Raw genomic sequence first — 19,275 nt, 5'->3', positions numbered from 1 at the left:
ATGTCTGTTCTGTATGTCTGTTCTGTATGTCTGTCTGTTCTGTATGTCTGTATTTCTGTTGTGTATGTCTGTTCTGTATGTCCTGTTCTGTCTGTATGTACAGTGAGGGGAAAAAAGTATTTGATCCCCTGCTGATTTTGTACGTTTTCCCACTGACTAAGACATGATCAGTCTATAGTTTTAATGGTAGGTTTATTTGAACAGTGAGAGACAGAATAACAACAAAAAAATCCAGAAAAACGCATTTAAAAAATGTTATAAATTGATTTGCATTTTAATGAGGGAAATAAGTATTTGACCCCTCTGCAAAACATGACTTAGTACTTGGTGTCAAAACCCTTGGTGGCAATCACAGAGGTCAGACGTTTCTTGTAGTTGGCCACCAGGTTTGCACACATCTCAGGAGGGATTTTGTTCCACTCCTCTTTGCAGATCTTCTCCAAGTCATTAAGGTTTCGAGGCTGACGTTTGGTAACTCGAACCTTCAGCTCCCTCCACAGATTTTCTATGGGATTAAGGTCTGGAGACTGGCTAGGCCACTCCAGGACCTTAATGTGCTTCTTCTTGAGCCACTCCTTTGTTGCCTTGGCTGTGTGTTTTGGATCATTGTCATGCTGGAATACCCATCCACGACCCATTTTCAATGCCCTGGCTGAGGGAAGGAGGTTCTCACCCAAGATTTGACGGTACATGGCCCCGTCCATCGTCCCTTTGATGCGGTGAAGTTGTCCTGTCCCCTTAGCAGAAAAACACCCCTAAAGCATAATGTTTCCACCTCCATGTTTGACGGTGGGGATGGTGTTCTTGGGGTCATAGGCAGCATTCCTCCTCCTCCAAACACGGCGAGTTGATTTGATGCCAAAGAGCTCGATTTTGGTCTCATCTGACCACAACACTTTCACCCAGTTCTCCTCTGAATCATTCAGATGTTCATTGGCAAACTTCAGACGGCCCTGTGTTTCTGCTTTCTTGAGCAGGGGGACCTTGCGGGCGCTGCAGGATTTCAGTCCTTCACGGCGTAGTGTGTTACCAATTGTTTTCTTGGTGACTATGGTCCCAGCTGCCTTGAGATCATTGACAAGATCCTCCGTGTAGTTCTGGGCTGATTCCTCACCGTTCTCATGATCATTGCAACTCCACGAGGTGAGATCTTGCATGGAGCCCCAGGCCGAGGGAGATTGACAGTCTTTTGTGTTTCTTACATTTGCGAATAATCGCACCAACTGTTGTCACCTTCTCACCAAGCTGCTTGGCGATGGTCTTGTAGCCCATTCCAGCCTTGTGTAGGTCTACAATCTTGTCCCTGACATCCTTGGAGAGCTCTTTGGTCTTGGCCATGGTGGAGAGTTTGGAATCTGATTGATTGATTGCTTCTGTGGACAGGTGTCTTTTATACAGGTAACAAACTGAGATTAGGAGCACTCCCTTTAAGAGTGTGCTTTAAGAGTGTGCTCTGATTGAGAGGGGGTCAAATACTTATTTCCCTCATTAAAATGCAAATAATTTTATAACATTTTTGACATGCGTTCTTCTGGATTTTTTAGTTGTTATTCTGTCTCTCACTGTTCAAATAAACCTACCATTTAAAATGATAGACTGATCATTTCTTTGTCAGTGGGCAAACGTACAAAATCAGCAGGGGATCAAATACTTTTTTCCCTCACTGTATGTCTGTCTGTCAGTCTGTATGTGTGCTGTTCTGTCTCTGAATCTGTTGTCTCCATCGCCGCTATTTGTTCCTTCTAGTCCCTTCCAGACATTTCCCCTCTCTCTCTCTCCATCCCTAACTATTTTTCTCTTTCTCCCTCTCCATCTTCCTCTCTCTTTCTCTCCTCTCACACTCTCTTTCTCTCCTCTCACACTCCCTCTCTCTCTCTCTCTCTCTCTCTCCTTCCCTAACTCTTTATTTTTCTCTTTCTCCCTCCATCTTCCTCTCTCTCTCTCTCTCTCTCTCTCCTCTCCCCCCCCCCCCCCCCCCTCTCTCTCTCTCTCTCACAATCCTCCTCCCTCTCTGTCTGTCTTTTAAACAGCAGGGACAGGGTAGGGAAGGAGTGGGGGGCAGGAAGAGATTGGTGTTTTAGATTCATGGCGTTGCCACTTCATTTGTAATGAGGCGGATTTGCTGTGCTCGACACTGCACACACATGCTCTGCTCGGCAGTCTCACCTTCCTTCCCTGGGTTTAATTAGTCTGCAGTGAGTAAAGTGTTGTTTGGCCGCCGCTCCTCTCCTCTCCTCTCCTATTTATACCTCCACACTCTTCTGCGTACTAAATAGCACCCTATACAGTGCACACTTTTTACAAGGGCCCATAGTGCTCTGATCAAAAGTAGTGCACTATATAGGGAATATGGTGCAATTTGGGACGCAGCTCTCTCAAGAGCCTCAGCTTTCTCAGGTGATTATTTATTTAATTAGAAATTTGCTCAGGAGGGGACAGGCTTTTCGTTTTTTATTTCTCCCAGACCCGGCTGATCATCAGTCCGTCAGCGCTGGGTAGAGGCTGTGATGGTAAAGAAAGAAAGTCCCCCAGTTGGGATTTGCGCCCATTTTCCATTCATTATTGCATGGTGTGGCCTTTTGCATTTAGAGGTATGCGGTTTGTTGTTTGAAAAAGTAGGTTTGGCCTCACATTGAGAAGGGCTACATTGGGAAGGGCTCGTAAGCAAGCATTTCACGGTAAAGTCTACACCAGTATCAAAGGTAATGGCTATTAAATAGCTATTACAGGCCAGGGGGGTCTTACTAATCACCCCAAACTACCCAAAACAACCCCAAAGAACCACAAACAGGTACCCAAAAGAACCCAACAGTGCCTAAATGAACCCCAAAGTACCCAAAACAACCACAAACAGGTACCCAAAACAACCCAGAAATACCCAAAACAACATTACCCAAACAACCATAGACGGGTACCCAAAACAACCCAGAAATACCCAAAACAACATTACCCAAACAACCATAGACGGGTACCCAAAACAACCCAGAAATACCCAAAACAACCACAAACTGGTACCCAAAACAACCCAGAAATACCCAAAACAACCCCAAACAACCATAGAAGGGTAACCAAAACAACCCAGAAATACCCCAAAGTAGGTCTGCATGATATAGGCAAAACGTCTAATTGCATATTATTATTATTTTTAACCAAATATTGCGATTTAGATTTTAATTGCGATTTAGATCAAAGCACATGGGTCGCCAGGATAGTGGGTTCGATTCACTTGACCACCCATACGTAAAAAATTTATGCACGCATGACTGTAAGTTGCTTTGGATAAAAGCTTCTGCTAAATGGCATATTTCTACAACGGGTTGGTCAAAACAAGCATTGTGATTGGTTGAGAAGCATTCTACGGTACTCGGCTACAACTACAGCACAGCTGTGCTAAAAAAGTATTTTAACACGCCTTATCGTGTACAATATATTATGTACAGTGAGGGAAAAAAGTATTTGATCCCCTGCTGATTTTGTACGTTTGCCCACTGACAAAGACATGATCAGTCTATAATTTTAATGGTAGGTTTATTTGAACAGTGAGAGACTGTTGTCACCTTCTCACCAAGCTGCTTGGCGATGGTCTTGTAGCCCATTCCAGCCTTGTGTAGGTCTACAATCTTGTCCCTGACATCCTTGGAGAGCTCTTTGGTCTTGGCCATGGTGGAGAGTTTAGAATCTAATTGATTGCTTCTGTGGACAGGTGTCTTTTATACAGGTAACAAGCTGAGATTAGGAGCACTCCCTTTAAGAGTGTGCTCCTAATCTCAGCTCGTTACCTGTATAAAAGACACCTGGGAGCCAGAAATCTTTCTGATTGAGAGGGGGTCAAATACTTATTTCCCTCATTAAAATGCAAATCAATTTATAACATTTTTGACATGCGTTTTTTTTGGATTTTTTTGTTGTTATTCTGTCTCACTGTTCAAATAAACCTACCATTAAAATTATAGACTCATCATTTCTTTGTCAGTGGGCAAACGTACAAAATCAGCAGGGGATCCCTCACTGTATTATATGGTGTTGTTTAGCATGACAGCGAGTAAAACCTGGTCACGGGTGCACCTCAGCCACGCTCAAGGTCCTAAACGATATTATAACCGCGATTGATAATAGACAGTACTGTGCAGCCGTCTTCATCGACCTGGCCAAGGCTTTCGACTCTGTCAACCACCGCATTCTTATTGGCAGACTAAATAGCCTTGGTTTCTCAAATGACTGCCTCGCCTGGTTCACCAACTACTTCTCAGATAGAGTTCAGTGTGTCAAATCGGAGGGCCTGTTGTCTGGACCTATGGCAGTCTCTATGGGGGTGCCACAGGGTTCAATTCTTGGGCCGACACTTTTCTCCGTGTATATCAATGATGTCGCTCTTGCTGCTGGTGACTCTCAGATCCACCTCTACGCAGACGACACCATTTTGTATACATCTGGCCCTTCATTGGACACTGTGTTAACAAACCTCCAAACGAGCTTCAATGCCATACAACAATCCTTCAGTAGCCTCCAACTGCTCTTAAACACTAGTAAAACTAAATGCATGCTTTTCAATCGAACGCTGCTGGCACCCGCCCACCCGACTAGAATCACCACTCTCGACGGGTCTGACCTAGAGTATGTGGACAACTACAAATACCTAGGTGTCTGGTTAGACTAAACTCAACTTCCAGACTCACATAAAGAATCTCCAATCCAAAGTTAAATCTAGAATCGGCTTCCTATTTCGCAATAAAGCCTCCTTCACTCATGCTGCCAAACATGCCCTCATAAAACTGACTATCCTACCGATCCTTGACTTCGGCGATGTAATTTACAAAATAGCCTCCAACACTCTACTCAGCAAATTGGATGTAGTCTATCACAGTGCCATCCGTTTTGTCTCCAAAGCCCCATACACTACCCACCACTGTGACCTGTACGCTCTTGTTGGCTGGTCCTCACTACATATTCGTCGCCAAACCCACTGGCTCCAGGCCATCTATAAATCACTGCTAGGCAAATCCCCGCCTTATCTTAGCTCATTGGTCACCATAACAGCACCCACCCGTAGTCTGCGCTCCAGCAGGTACAGTGGGGAAAAAAAGTATTTAGTCAGCCACCAATTGTGCAAGTTCTCCCACTTAAAAAGATGAGAGAGGCCTGTAATTTTCATCATAGGTACACGTCAACTATGACAGAGAAATTGAGGAAAAAAAATCCAGAAAATCCCATTGTAGGATTTTTTATGAATTTATTTGCAAATTATGGTGGAAAATAAGTATTTGGTCACCTACAAACAAGCAAGATTTCTGGCTCTCACAGACCTGTAACTTCTTCTTTCAGAGGCTCCTCTGTCCTCCACTCGTTACCTGTATTAATGGCACCTGTTTGAACTTGTTATCAGTATAAAATACACCTGTCCACAACCTCAAACAGTCACACTCCAAACTTCACAATGGCCAAGACCAAAGAGCTGTCAAAGGACACCAAAAACAAAATTGTAGACCTGCACCAGGCTGGGAAGACTGAATCTGCAATAGGTAAGCAGCTTGGTTTGAAGAAATCAACTGTGGGAGCAATTATTAGGAAATGGAAGACATACAAGACCACTGATAATCTCCCTCGATCTGGGGCTCCACGCAAGATCTCACCCCGTGGGGTCAAAATGATCACAAGAACGGTGAGCAAAAATCCCAGAACCACACGGGGGGACCTAGTGAATGACCTGCAGAGAGCTGGGACCAAAGTAACAAAGCCAACCATCAGTAACACACTACGCCGCCAGGGACGCAAATCCTGCAGTGCGAGACGTGTCCCCCTGCTTAAGCCAGTACATGTCCAGGCCCGTCTGAAGTGCATTTGGATGATCCAGAAGAGGATTGGGAGAATGTCATATGGTCAGATGAAACCAAAATATAACTTTTTGGTAAAAACTCAACTCGTCATGTTTGGAGGACAAAGAATGCTGAGTTGCATCCAAAGAACACCATACCTACTGTGAAGCATGGGGTTGGAAACATCATGCTTTGGGGCTGTTTTTCTGCAAAGGGACCAGGACGACTGATCCGTGTAAAGGAAAGAATGAATGGGGCCATGTATCGTGAGATTTTGAGTGAAACCCTCCTTCCATCAGCAAGGGCATTGAAGATGAAACGTGGCTGGGTCTTTCAGCATGACAATGATCCCAAACACACCGCCCGGGCAACGAAGGAGTGGCTTCGTAAGAAGCATTTCAAGGTCCTGGAGTGGCCTAGCCAGTCTCCAGATCTCAACCCCATAGAAAATCTTTGGAGGGAGTTGAAAGTCTGTGTTGCCCAGCGACAGCCCCAAAACATCACTGCTCTAGAGGAGATCTGCATGGAGGAATGGGCCAAAATACCAGCAACAGTGTGTGAAAACCTTGTGAAGACTTACAGAAAACGTTTGACCTGTGTCATTGCCAACAAAGGGTATATAACAAAGTATTGAGAAACTTTTGTTATTGACCAAATACTTATTTTCCACCATCATATGCCAATAAATTCATAAAAAATCCTACAATGTGATTTTCTGGATTTTTTATCCTCATTTTGTCTGTCATAGTTGACGTGTACCTATGATGAAAATTACAGGCCTCTCTCATCTTTTTAAGTGGGAGAACTTGCACAATTGGTGGCTGACTAAATACTTTTTTTCCCCTCTGTATATCTCACTGGTCATTCCCAAAGCCAACACCTCCTTTGGCCGCCATTCCTTCCAGTTCTCTGCTGCCAATGACTGGAACGAATTGCAAAAATCTCTGAAGCTGGAGACTCTTATCTCCCTCAATAACTTTAAGCATCAGTTGTCAGAGCACCTTACCGATCACTGCACCTGTACACAGCCCATCCGAAATTAGCCCACCCAACTACCTCATCCCCATATTGTTATTTATTTTGCTCTTTTGCACCCCAGTATCTCTATTTGCACATAATCTCTTGCACATCTAGCATTCCAGTGTTAATACTATTGTAATTATTCTGCACTATAGCCTATTTATTGCCTTACCTCCATAACTTGCTACATTTGCACACACTGTATATATATTTTCTGTTGTATTTCTGACTTTATGTTTTTTTTTTTACCCCATATGTAACTCTGTGTTGTTTTTATTGCACTACTTTGCTTTATCTTGGCCAGGTCGCAGTTGTAAATGAGAACCTGTTCTCAACTGGCTTACCTGGTTAAATAAAGGTGAAATAAAAAATAAAAAAAATAAAAACACCCAGGTATAGGAGTTGTTGTGACAGGAGACTAGGAACCAAAGTGTTTGTCAGTGTTTCCCAAGGGACCCTAATTACACTGAACAAAAATATAAACGCAACATGTAAAGTGTTGGTCCCATGTTTCATGAGCTGAAATAAAAAATCCCAGAAATGTATTTCTCTCAAATTTTGTCCACAAATTTGTTTACATCCCTGTTAGTGAGCATTTCTCCTTAGTCAAGATACCTGGCATATCAAGAAGCTGATTAAACAGCGTGATCATTACACAGGTGCATCTTGTGCTGGGGACAATAAAAGGCAACTTTTTAAAATGCCACAGATGTCTCAAGTTTTGAGGGACCATGCAATTGGTATGCTGACTGCAGGAATGTCCACCAGAGCTGTTACCAGATAATTAAATGTTAATTTCTCTACCATAAGCTGCCTCCAACGTCGTTTTAGAGAATTTGGCATGGTGGGGGAGGGGGTGCTGAGGAGTATTTCTGTCAGTAATAAAGCCATTTTGTGGGGGAAAACACATTCTGATTGGCTGGGCCTGGCTCCCTAAGTGGGTGGGCCTATTCCCTCCAAGGCCCACCCATGGCTGTACCCCTGCCCAGTCATGTGAAATCCATAGATTAGGGCCTAATTTATTTATTTCAATTGACTGATTTCCTTATATGAACTGTAACTCAGTTAAATATTTGAAATTGTTGCATGTTGCATTTATATTTTTGTCCAGTATACATTTGAATAGATATTACGTTCAGACAAAGATTTTAGAATATGCTTCCACTCTGATTCAGAACATGTCGTTGCACAAACAACATGCTGACACCACCACTGGTAGCAGCCTGTATTAGAGCTAATGTTTGTTAGCCAGATTTGCCCCCCTAGCTCCATAATCTTTGCTAGTTTAGTGCATTTAGATAGCCAGGTAGCTAGTTAGCGATTAGCATTAGTGGCTAACATTTCTTTAGGTGCTTACTTAGACTAACTAGCATTTTGCAGAGATAAAAATTCACAAACAAATAGTATAGTACAGAAAATGTGGATTTATATGAAGACGCAAAGTTGAAAGGAGCTTTGTTCTTGTGTTTTGACTGCATGGATTGCCCTAGCTAACAGAAGCATGCAGACTCAAACTAAGACTGAATCTAACAGCCAAGCCAACTGTGCCTGCTTAAGTGACGGGGCGGGCTTTTTTTATTAGTATTTTTTATTTTATTTTGTATATACATTTTAGGGGGTAGATCACTTAATAGTGCAGATTGTAGATTCCATCAATGTAATTGTCTGCATAATTTCCAATCCCCCATTATATTTTTTTGTATATACAGTACCAGTCAAAAGTTTGGACACACCTACTCATTCAAGGGTTTTTCTTTATTTTGACTATTTTGTACATTGTAGAATAGTAGTGAAGACATCAACTATGAAATAACTCATATGGAATCATGTAGTAACCAAATAGCCACCCTTTGCCTTGATGACAGCTTTGCACACTCTTGGCATTCTCTCAACCAGCTTCACCTGGAATGCTTTTCCAACAGTCTTGAAGGAGTTCCCACGTATGCTGAGCACTTGTTGGCTGCTTTTCCTTCACTCTGCAGTCCCAACTCATCCCAAACCATCTCAATTGGGTTGAGGTCTGGGGATTGTGGAGTCCAGGTCATCTGATGCAGCACTCCATCATTCTCCTTCTTGGTCAAATAGCCCTTACACAGCCTGGAGGTGTGTTGGGTCATTGTCCTGTTGAAAAACAAATGATAGTCCCACTAAGCGTAAACCAGATGGGATGGCATATCGCTGCAGAATGCTGTGGTAGCATGCTGGTTAAGTGTGCCTTGAATTCTAAGTAAATCACTGACAGTGTCACCAGCAAAGCACCCCCACACGATAACACCTCCTCCTCCATGCTTTACAGTGGGAAATACACATGCAGAGATCATCCGTTCACCCACACCGCGTCTCACAAAGACACGGCGGTTGGAACCAAAAATCTCAAATTTGGACTCCAGACCAAAGGACACATTTCCCACCGGTCCATTGCTCGTGTTTCTTGGCCCAAGCAAGTCTCTTCATATTATTATTATTATTGGTGTCCTTTAGTAGTGGTTTCTTTGCAGCAATTCGACCATGAAGGCCTGATTCACACAGTCTCCTCTGAACAGTTGATGTTGAGATGTGTCTTACTTGAACTCTGTGAATCATTTATTTGGGCTGCAATTTCTGAGGCTGGTAACTAATGAACTTATCCTCTGCAGCAGAGGTAACTCTGGGTCTTCCATTCCTGTGGCGGACCTCATGAAAGCCAGTTTCATCATAGCGCTTGATGGTTTTTGCGACTGCACTTGAAGAAACGTTCCATATTGACTGACCTTTATGTCTTAAAGTAATGATGGACTGTCGTTTCTCTTTACTTATTTGAGCTGTTCTTGCCATAATATGGGCTTGGTCTTCTGTATACCACCCCTACCTTGTCACAACACAACTGATTGGCTCACCTGTTAATTGAAATGCATTCCAGTTGACTCCCTCATGAAGCTGGTTGAGAGAATGCCAAGAGTGTGCAAAGCTGTCATCAAGGCAAAGGGTGGCTACTTTGAAGAATCTCAAATATAAAATATATTTAGATTTGTTTAACACTTTTTTTGGTTACTACATGATTCCATATGTGTTATTTTATAGTTTTGATGTCTTCACTATTATTCTACAATGTAGAAAATAGTAAAAATAAAGAAAAACCCTTAAATGAGTATTCCAGTTTGGGGTGATTAGTAGGACCTGGCCAGAGTAGGTGTGTCCAAACTTTTGACTTGTACTGTGTGTGTAATATATATATATATATGTATATATATATCTTATTTACATATTTTCCTTTATTATTTTCCCCTAACCCTACCCACCCCTCTCCTAATTGGGGTAAACTAATGGACAACAACACTTAGGCTTCTACTTCAAGCTTATACATACTATATACATTTTACGAACACAATGCACCTTACAACAGTTTCTTTGTTTTTAATCCCATCCTTCAGCTACCATCAACCCCTCCCATCCATCTCCAAAGCCCATCCAGCTTGATTTCTACTTTGCCATATATTTTTACCTGTGCTGTTTCACAAAAGTTCCGAACCCATGTACATTTTACGGACACAGCATATTTTACATTAGTTATCTTGTTGTTTTGAATCCCACCCTTCAAGGGGTGGGCTTAGTGTGTGTGGGAGAGCAGTGAGAAGACCAACCACAAACGGATACCCAAAACAACCCAAAAGTACCCCAAACAACCACAAACAATCACAACGTGATAATAGTGGGGTGCCAGGTAGCCTAGCGGTTGGGCCAGTAATCGAAAGGTCGCTGGTTCGATTCCCCGGGCCGACTAGGTGAAGAATTGTTGTTTTGGGTACCTGTTTGTGGTTGTTTTGGGTACTTGTTTGGGATTGTTTGCAGTTGTTTTGGGTACTTTTGAGTTGTTTTGGGTACCTGTTTGGGATTGTTTGCAGTTGTTTTGGGTACTTTTGAGTTGTTTTGGGTACCTGTTTGGGGTGATTAGTAGGACCTGGCCAGTGTGCAGAATCAGAATTCCTTTTTATTTTCTATGAAATTAGGGTCTTTTTTTTAGCAGCTTTATCTGAACATGCTGTTACTCTCTGGGGATTGAACCTGTGTTATCTGTGCGACTCACGACAGTGTTAGCCCTCTGAGCTAAAGCCTATTCTTTAGCCCTGGGAGCTAACAAAAGTTCTCAAGTCTCAAGCAAGGTTACTCATCAAGCAAGTTCAGCCAACCACCTCCACTACATACAGTCAGTATTTTTTGTTAATTAAAATAACCATTTTATTTATGAACCTTGGTGGCTGTGATCATGACTTGCTTTACCAGTCGTGGAACCAAGACGGACTATAGCGAACATTGTGCAGTGTTCAGTTGCCCAAGACGGACTGTGGACATGGCTCTACCAGACAGAACCAGTGTTCATTAGCTGGGGCTGATGGGGGTTTGGCAGGGGGTTGTGTGTGTTTTGGCAGGGGGTTGTAGGTGCCTCAGGTGTTCCAGTGTTCCACAGGGCCCTAATGAATCTGGCAAGCTGTCAGTCTGTCCTCTGTCCTGCTCAGAGTGACTGACAGGGCCAAACCTACTGTTACTGCTGCATCTCTCTCACACTAATAAGTACTGTAACATACAGAACTTTAAAAATGGTATTTCATGGAACATATTGTTAAACGTTTGGGGTCGGTTTCCGGCTTCCGTGTCTTGGAAAGCAACCCCCCCCCCTCCACACACACACACACACACGCACGCACGCACACACACACACACACACACACACACACACACACACACACCCATGCTACTTCATACACACTTAACCCCCTAAAACACACTGAAACCCTGAATGTCCTCTTTCAAACTCCATAGGAGACAGCGCCCATGACAGAGGACCTGCTGGAGGAGCAGTCGGAGGTTTTGGCCAAACTGGGCACGTCAGCCGAGGGTGCCCACCTCCGTGCCCGCATGCAGAGTGCCTGTCTGCTCTCAGGCATGGAGTCTTTTAAGGTGAGGACACTCCACACCCTGACATCGACACTGACAACTAGACCGACATACACACACCCTGACATTAACGCTGGCATACAAAAACATACACACACACACACACACACACAAACGCACACACACAAAGAGAGAGAGACACACACAGAGAGAAACACAAACACTCACTGCCACCCGGACTGGGTGAGTGGCACAGGAGCCTATTAGTGGTCTCAGACCTCTGGGTAAGTCAGTGTGTCAGACTGGAGAGTGTTTGATTAGATTCTCATGGTCTCCCTCATGTCTCACAGTGGCACAGTGGAGGGGATGCTAATTGTGTTATCAATATCAACGAAAGGCTTCGGATTAGAAATTATGCGGGGTGTGCATTTGGACGCTTGGACGAGGTCTTATATAGCTGATGTAGTGTAGAGATTTCTGTTTTAGTACTAAATGCACTTAAAATAATTTTAGTAGACATTCTTATCCAGAGCATACACTTAGATACTTTTTCATACTGGTACCCTCTGGGAATCGAACCCACAACCCTGGCTATGCAAGCAAGCAACATGTTCTATCAACTGAGCCACACGGGACCTAGAAGATTCAACACATAAATGCTTTTGATGATTAAAGTCAATTTCCTTCCTTCGTCATGCAGACAAATCTACAAAACAGCTCTTTACAATCCCACTATGTATGTATCTTGAATTAATTTAGCCAAGTTACATGTAATAGTTCCCTTAAAGATATAGAAACAGGCCAAAGAAATCTTAATGAATCTCTATTGTCACCATACCACATTTTTCTGCTGAGTAGTATTCCGCCTCACCTGCTAACTCCAAGCTGTTGGCCCCAAGAGGTTCAGAACATCAGGTCACCATCTTTAATGTTCTCTGATGGGACTTCCGGCTCCACCCCTTTGTTCCCAACAGTAATAAACGCTGACAAAATAGTGTTCCGTCAGGGGGCACAGTCGCAACTTTTTGTCGCATTACCCCGGTCTGTTTTTAACTGGCCCACTAAATGCTCTACTTTGGAGTATGTTCTTCTCAACCTCTTCTTCTTCTGTCCTCTCTGAGCTCCAACAACAGCTGACGCGAGAGGGAGGGAGGGAGGGAGGGAGGGCGGGCGGGCGAGAGGAAGGGCGAGAGGGAGGGCGAGAGGAAGGGCGAGAGGGAGGGAAGGTTATAAACCAGAGGAAGAAGAATGTTGTGTACTCAGGTATAACGGTTAGTTGAGTTAGAATGGCCTCTAAATTTAGTGTGAGCCTTCTCGGGGCTGGGGCTGACAGGCTATGTATGTAATTGTGCCTAGCCAAGCATAATCTGGCATTTTAGCTTTAATTATCCCAGTCCCTGCCGGTGCAGTGCAGGGAGGATGGACCGCTGATGAATGGTGGGGAATATGACAGCCATGCAGCACATACCAGCCCCCTCCTCAACTCAGTGTGTCGCGCACACACACAAACACAGGTATACAAACACACATGCGTTGCACGCACGCACACACAAACATAGACACACACACGCTTCTTCCGTAGAGGGACAGCAGCAGAGGTCTCTGTCTGTGTCTCGGTCTGTCCTGCCCTGGGCCCCCAGGCGACTGAGGAGAGCTCCTGTCTCAGTTATTCATGCTTTAGCCTCCTTGTCATCAATCCATCTACTGCTGCTTCACTGAAATGGAGCTGTCTCCTCGGTACCAAACTTAGTGCCTTCAGAAAGTATTCACACCCCTTGACTTTTTAAATTGTTTTGTTGTGTTACAGCCTGATTACATTGATATTTTGTGTGACTGGCCTACACACAACACCCCATAATGCCAAAGTGGAATTATGTTTCTAGATTTTTTTACAAATTAATACAAAATTAAATATCCTAAAAAGTCACATAGGTTCCATGGACATTAAAACACATTACGGAGTACCACTCTCCATATTTTCAAGCATAGTGGTGGCTGCATCATGTTATGGGTATGCTTGTAATCGTTAAGGACTAGGGAGTTTTTCAGGATTAAAACCTGGTTGTCTGCTTTTTCACCAGACCCTGGGAGATGAATTCACCTTTCAGCAGAACAATAACCTAAAACATAAGTCCAAATCTACACTGGAGTTGCTTACCAAGAAGAATGTGAATGTTCCTGAGTGGCCGAGTTACAGTTTTGACTTAAATCTACTTGAAAATCTATGGCAGGACCTAAAAATGGTTGTCTAGCAATGATCAACATCCAATTTGACAGAGCTTGAAGAATTGTGAAGAAAAGAATGGCAAATGTTGCACAATCCAGGTGTGGAAAGCTCTTAGAGACTTAACCAGTAAGACTCACAGCTGTAATCGCTGCCAAAGGTGATTCTAACATGTATTGACTCAGGGGTGTGAATACTTCAGTAAATTTGCAAACATTTCAAAAAAACATGTTTTCAATTTGTCTTTATGAGGTATTGTGTATATTTTAATCCATTTTGAATTCAGGCTGTAACACAACAAAAATGTGGAATTAGTCAAGGGGTGTGAATACTTTCTGAAGGCACTGTATATACTGTGTAGAGCTCTGAAACATAATTACTAACATTGTCATGCCTGCCTGTTTCTGATTCTGTGTCAGGCGGCGAACCCGGGCTGTACCCTGGAGGACTTTGTGCGGTGGTACTCTCCCAGGGACTACGTTGAGGAGGAGGAGGTGGTGGTGGACGAGAGCGGGGACACGGTGGTCAGGGGCGACCTGAGTGCCAGGATGAAGATCCCGGGGAACATGTGGATGGAGGCGTGGGCCACAGCCAAGACAACCCCCTGCTCACAGACAGAGACGCCTGTTTGACGACACCAAGGAAGCTGAGAAGGTATGGCGCTCGGAGCATTTAGAATAGTATTGTCCACTTGTAATTTAATGATCACTGCTTTGAACAGAGAAAGCATTGTCTAGTAGTGGGTTATTGGGTGAGTCCAACCAGGTTGAGAAAGTAGGCATCGATGCGCACTGAACAGAAGTAGGATGAAGTTGCTTTAGATACTGACCTAAATTCAGTTTGGTGTTTTTCCCACCAATGTTAGGATTTGGGAAGGATAAGCTGTGTTTGGGGAGGATATGCTCCGTTTCCCCCCCCCAAGGTTAGGATTTGTTGCCTGGCTACCCAAACTCCTTGCTCCGGCCAAGCGCTACGCCACGCCCACGAATGTTAGTTTCTTCTCTGCAATGAGTCTGGATTTGAGTACCTCCCCGACGATTTCTAGAACACAAACACATTCTAACTCTTTTGATTGGTCCCAGAAACCGATGGGTTGGGCCAGAGCCAGAACACGTGGGTAAAGCAGCGTTTTGACATTCGTCCTTGGGTTTGATACTTTGATTGGTTAGAGATGAGCCAATCGCTGATGACTTTTTTGTACAACACCCCTCATTTTGACGTCACCACAAACGACTTCAACGATGGCAGTCTCAGACTGAAGTATGTAGCGAACATAGCGCAGCGGAATAATTCACTTTGAGTTGTCAGGCAATAGGATTTGGGGAGGATAAGCTCAGTTTGGGGATTTCCCCCCCAAGGTTAGGGTTTGGGGAGGATAAGCTGTGCCTAAGGGCAGCTTCTACCCAGAGCCATTGTGCATTGTGATTCACTGACTATGATTTAAAGGTCAACTACACTTCCTGATTTGGCCTCGTTTTTCATCATTGCTCATTAAGAAATGCTAGCGGCCATGACAGAAGGCAAAGAAGAGTTGTCTTGGGGGTGTGGTTTGATGTGGGTGTTTCTTGGGTGTGCCATTCAATCACAACAAACCGTAGTTAGCCAGTTCGTGTTAAAACATTATTGACAGAAAGCTGGTAGGATGCATCAAACATGTCATCAGGTTTGCTTGATTATAAGCTAGCTAGTTAGCTAACATTAGCTAGCAGGAATCAAACTTGTCTTCAGGTGCAATGTTAGCTATACAAATCTTCCTCTCACATTACACGTTAGGTAGAGGCTATGTATTTAGCTAGTTACATCAGAGTATCATAGTCTAGTCTCATAGCAGCATAGCCTATCAAATAATGACATGTAGCTAGCTAGCTTGCTATAAACAACATTCTACTACTTACCAGCAACATACCAGTCTCAGGTTTGACGATTGACAGCCTAAGTAGAAGCTAGTCGGATTGAATCCATGTCCTGGCCATCTGCCCATGATTGTTGAACAACTTTATGGAAGTCAATTTTCAGTAGAGTAGTTATTTCCCGAGCAAGGGCAAGGGCAAGTACTAACCACACGTTCCAGTGGGTGAGTTCGTTTTGCATGACCCGTTGCCCCGGTCTCCGCCCGCCCGTGGCACTGGGCCATGCAAAGCGAACTCGCCCAGTCTTATCCCCAAAAACCCGGGGCCACCACGTGGAGCTTGGCAAAAGGGGGCATGATTTGTTGACATAACTGTAATCCAAACCAACCTTCATTTACTCGTTGTGACGCACTCAGGTTCCAAACTCCGAGACTGACTTTGAAGTACATTTCTACACTAGAATAAATGTTTCTGACTCATATCAATGCCACATGGGCCGTTTTCAAAGGGATTGGTGGTTTTTTAGGGGCAGTCGTCTTTAATATCACTAGGTGAAAAAGGCTTCTGACTGCGACAGGTAATACTTTTCCATTTTGAGCTGCTAGACTGAGACTCAGTGAATGACACCTCCACCTGTCCTGAAGCGCAGTGCTGCCAGCACAGAGAACTGACCCCTCCCAGGTTCATTACACACTCTGCCTGTTCGTCCCTGTTTCAGCCAATCACCATGCAGCGCTGGTAGAAGTAGGTCAGAACACAAGGTGTCCCTGCTATGCGACACACACACACATACACACAGGTGTCCCTCCCCTCCCTGCCACAGGTCCCCTCGCTGAGAGTTTAAACTGAGTTCAGGGAAACCTTGCTGGGCCTTGCAAGGTCAGTCATCATCTAGCCAATAGCACTGCGTCCTTCATCCGAATGTCTGCCGCCAGCCAGCCGGCTCTTTTGGGTAAACTCCAGGTGCACGATTCAGTTTGGAATTAATTTGCAGATTTAAATTTTTTTGCTTCTCCAATAAGTTGTCCTCTTAGGCAGGTAGACGACAGGAGTGCTTCTATATTCCACACTCCTCTGATTGCAGTCAAGATCATCAACCACAAGGAAGTCACTCTGCGACAACTTAAGAGGTCGGCGCTGTGCCGGTTGTTCTATCCCTGTACACGAGAGCCTGAAGGGTTGTGTGTCATTAGGGGATACCAAATCAGATTGCACTTCCGGAATCTCATCACCGACTCTCCCAAAATAATTAATGACCTTGCGTTGGATAAAGAGGTGCGTCATTAAAATGCAGAGCTGCCTCTAACCAACACAATTTACCCTTCGCTAAGCCCCGCCCCCCTTTGTTACTGTTGCAACCTCGGACAACATTTTCCCGGGAAGCCCAATTCTCCCTTCTAACCACTGGCAAAATCACCTCACAATGATCTCAAACTGTGTTTTTAATACATAATGAAATTAAACACAGACTACTTTTTGTTTAATTTTAATTTTGTTAAATGTATTTGCGCCAAAGAAAACAAGTGATAAACACCAATACAGATAAAAACAAATAAATATATAAACGGTGTGCAGGTGTGGATGGAAGCCCAAGGGCTTATATGAAAACCACACCACAAAAAAACAATATACAATACATAAGTACAAAAATTAAGAAGGTTTGTTAAAAGAGATAATTAAACCTAATTATAAATGTATGACATTAGATATGGCTGAACTTCAGACTGGTGACAAGACAACACCATAGTTAGATTGTGTAATTTAAACGAGTTTTAGGTCAAAATTGATTGCTAATCAGGAGACGCTCTGGTATGTTATGGTGGACTGTCATTACAATTGCTTCACGGGAACCTAGTAAGATTAAGGTTATAGTGTAGCTAGCCACTGGATGGCTCTGAATGCACTGTCAGCATGCAGCCAATGTTTCTAAGCACTTTTGGAGATAACTAGGGCTCTCAAATCGTATCCTGATGTCGACAGCAGATGAGTTGTATTCATAACATGACAAAATTAGCTAGCTAACGTTTTGAAAAAAAAAAGACATTAACTGGCTAGCTAGCGTTAGCAACGTTGGGTGGTCAATAAGACTGAGAGCTAACTAGCTAACTAGCTGAGCTAGCAAACAATGTAACAAAAGTATAGGCTCTGCATTTCAGGAATCACAGTAGCAAGTAGCCCTGTTGCACTGTTCAATTATTTAGCCATTTAAACAATTCATTTTTGGATGCAAACTCTCAATTTTTGTAATGCCTTTGATGTGTTTCAAACGTGAGCTTGTCTGAGATGTTGGACTCGATGACAGTTGCTATCCATTGGAGAGCTGCGATCGGTTGCCCATAATTCTGGGATGGGGCGTAGTGTTTATATGGCAGGCAGCCTCCATAAGTCAAAAGAAGCCAATGAACCAGTTACATAAAATAACAATGCCTTGCCCTGTCCCTGACAACCTCTGGAATCATAATGGCTGTAAGCGAGAGAGATAGTGTTCGTTTTCTATATTCCTCCTCTCCCCTAGGTGCTGCACTACTTGGCAGTACAGAAGCCAGCAGACCTGACCCACCATCTCCTGCCCTGCATCCTCCAAGCTGCAATCCTCAAGTAGAAGGAGGAGGGTGGGTGACAGCTGCTGAATATATCTCTCCCTCTTTCTCCATCTCTCTATTTCGGTCAGTCTCTCTCTCCCGCTGTCTCTTTTTTCTTTCTCCTCTCTCTAACTGGAGAGGTACAGTAGGACACAGGAGCATGCCCTGATATAATGTAATATTAACCAGTATGGCCAGAGACCTCTACAGAGATACAAAAATACCTGTGTTTAAGTAAATCTATCCAATTGCTTCAAACCTATCTATTTCTATTCAGGTTAGTCCAATTGAGATAATATCTCTTTGGCATGTTAGATCTATTAAAAACATGAATAGCTTATGTGTTATTGACAGGTATGCAGACAGTGCTTTTAAGGTATTGACAAGAGTACTCCCCTGTAGTTTCTCTACAGCCCATAGAACCAGCCGGCATATTTTAACCATCCCTCCATGGCACCAATCCTTCCCCTCGGTTGTGTCCTCTCATGTGTACCTTCCGTCATTCTCTCTTCATTAATATCAAAATCTAATCAAAAATCGAATCAAGTGTATTTTACATATGCACAAGATACACATGGTGTACCTGGTACAATGAAATGCTTACCTGCAGGTACACCTCTCAACTATGTGACAACAATATGAATAATTTAAAAAAAAAAAGTTAAATGGAACAAAATAGAATAGAATTATCACAAACTATCACAAGCCTGCTCTCATGTCATCATACGAGGGGCATGTGTTGGCCAATTTGCTGAAAATTTGCAACAAGCTCATATTTTCACATTTTCACATGCAAAGTAGTTTTGTTGGGGCAAAAAAACCGTGTCAAACTTGTGGCGAACATTCTACTGTTTGCTGCAAATGTGCTGCAAACTCATTATGAATATCCAAATCAGCTTACTTTGTGTATTAAC

At 43.5% G+C, this 19,275-nt stretch overlaps 1 pseudogene across 1 annotated transcript in view; it reads left to right on the top strand.

Moving 5' to 3' along the window:
• The window catches only part of LOC311128796 (rab3 GTPase-activating protein catalytic subunit-like), a 78,543-nt pseudogene that overhangs the window by 47,054 nt on the left and 12,214 nt on the right, over nt 1-19,275 (top strand). The window contains exons 18-20 of the transcript XR_014615303.1: nt 11,631-11,768; nt 14,349-14,583; nt 18,295-18,395. The product of XR_014615303.1 is annotated as a rab3 GTPase-activating protein catalytic subunit-like (transcript). The remainder of the gene's footprint in view (nt 1-11,630; nt 11,769-14,348; nt 14,584-18,294; nt 18,396-19,275) is intronic.

This window comes from Coregonus lavaretus (genome assembly GCF_964263955.1).
Source record: "Coregonus lavaretus genome assembly, chromosome: 5".
In the NCBI taxonomy this organism is placed as follows: Eukaryota; Metazoa; Chordata; class Actinopteri; order Salmoniformes; family Salmonidae; genus Coregonus; species Coregonus lavaretus.
Note: the sequence above shows the minus strand (reverse complement) of the source record. Positions and strands in the feature narration are given on the sequence as shown.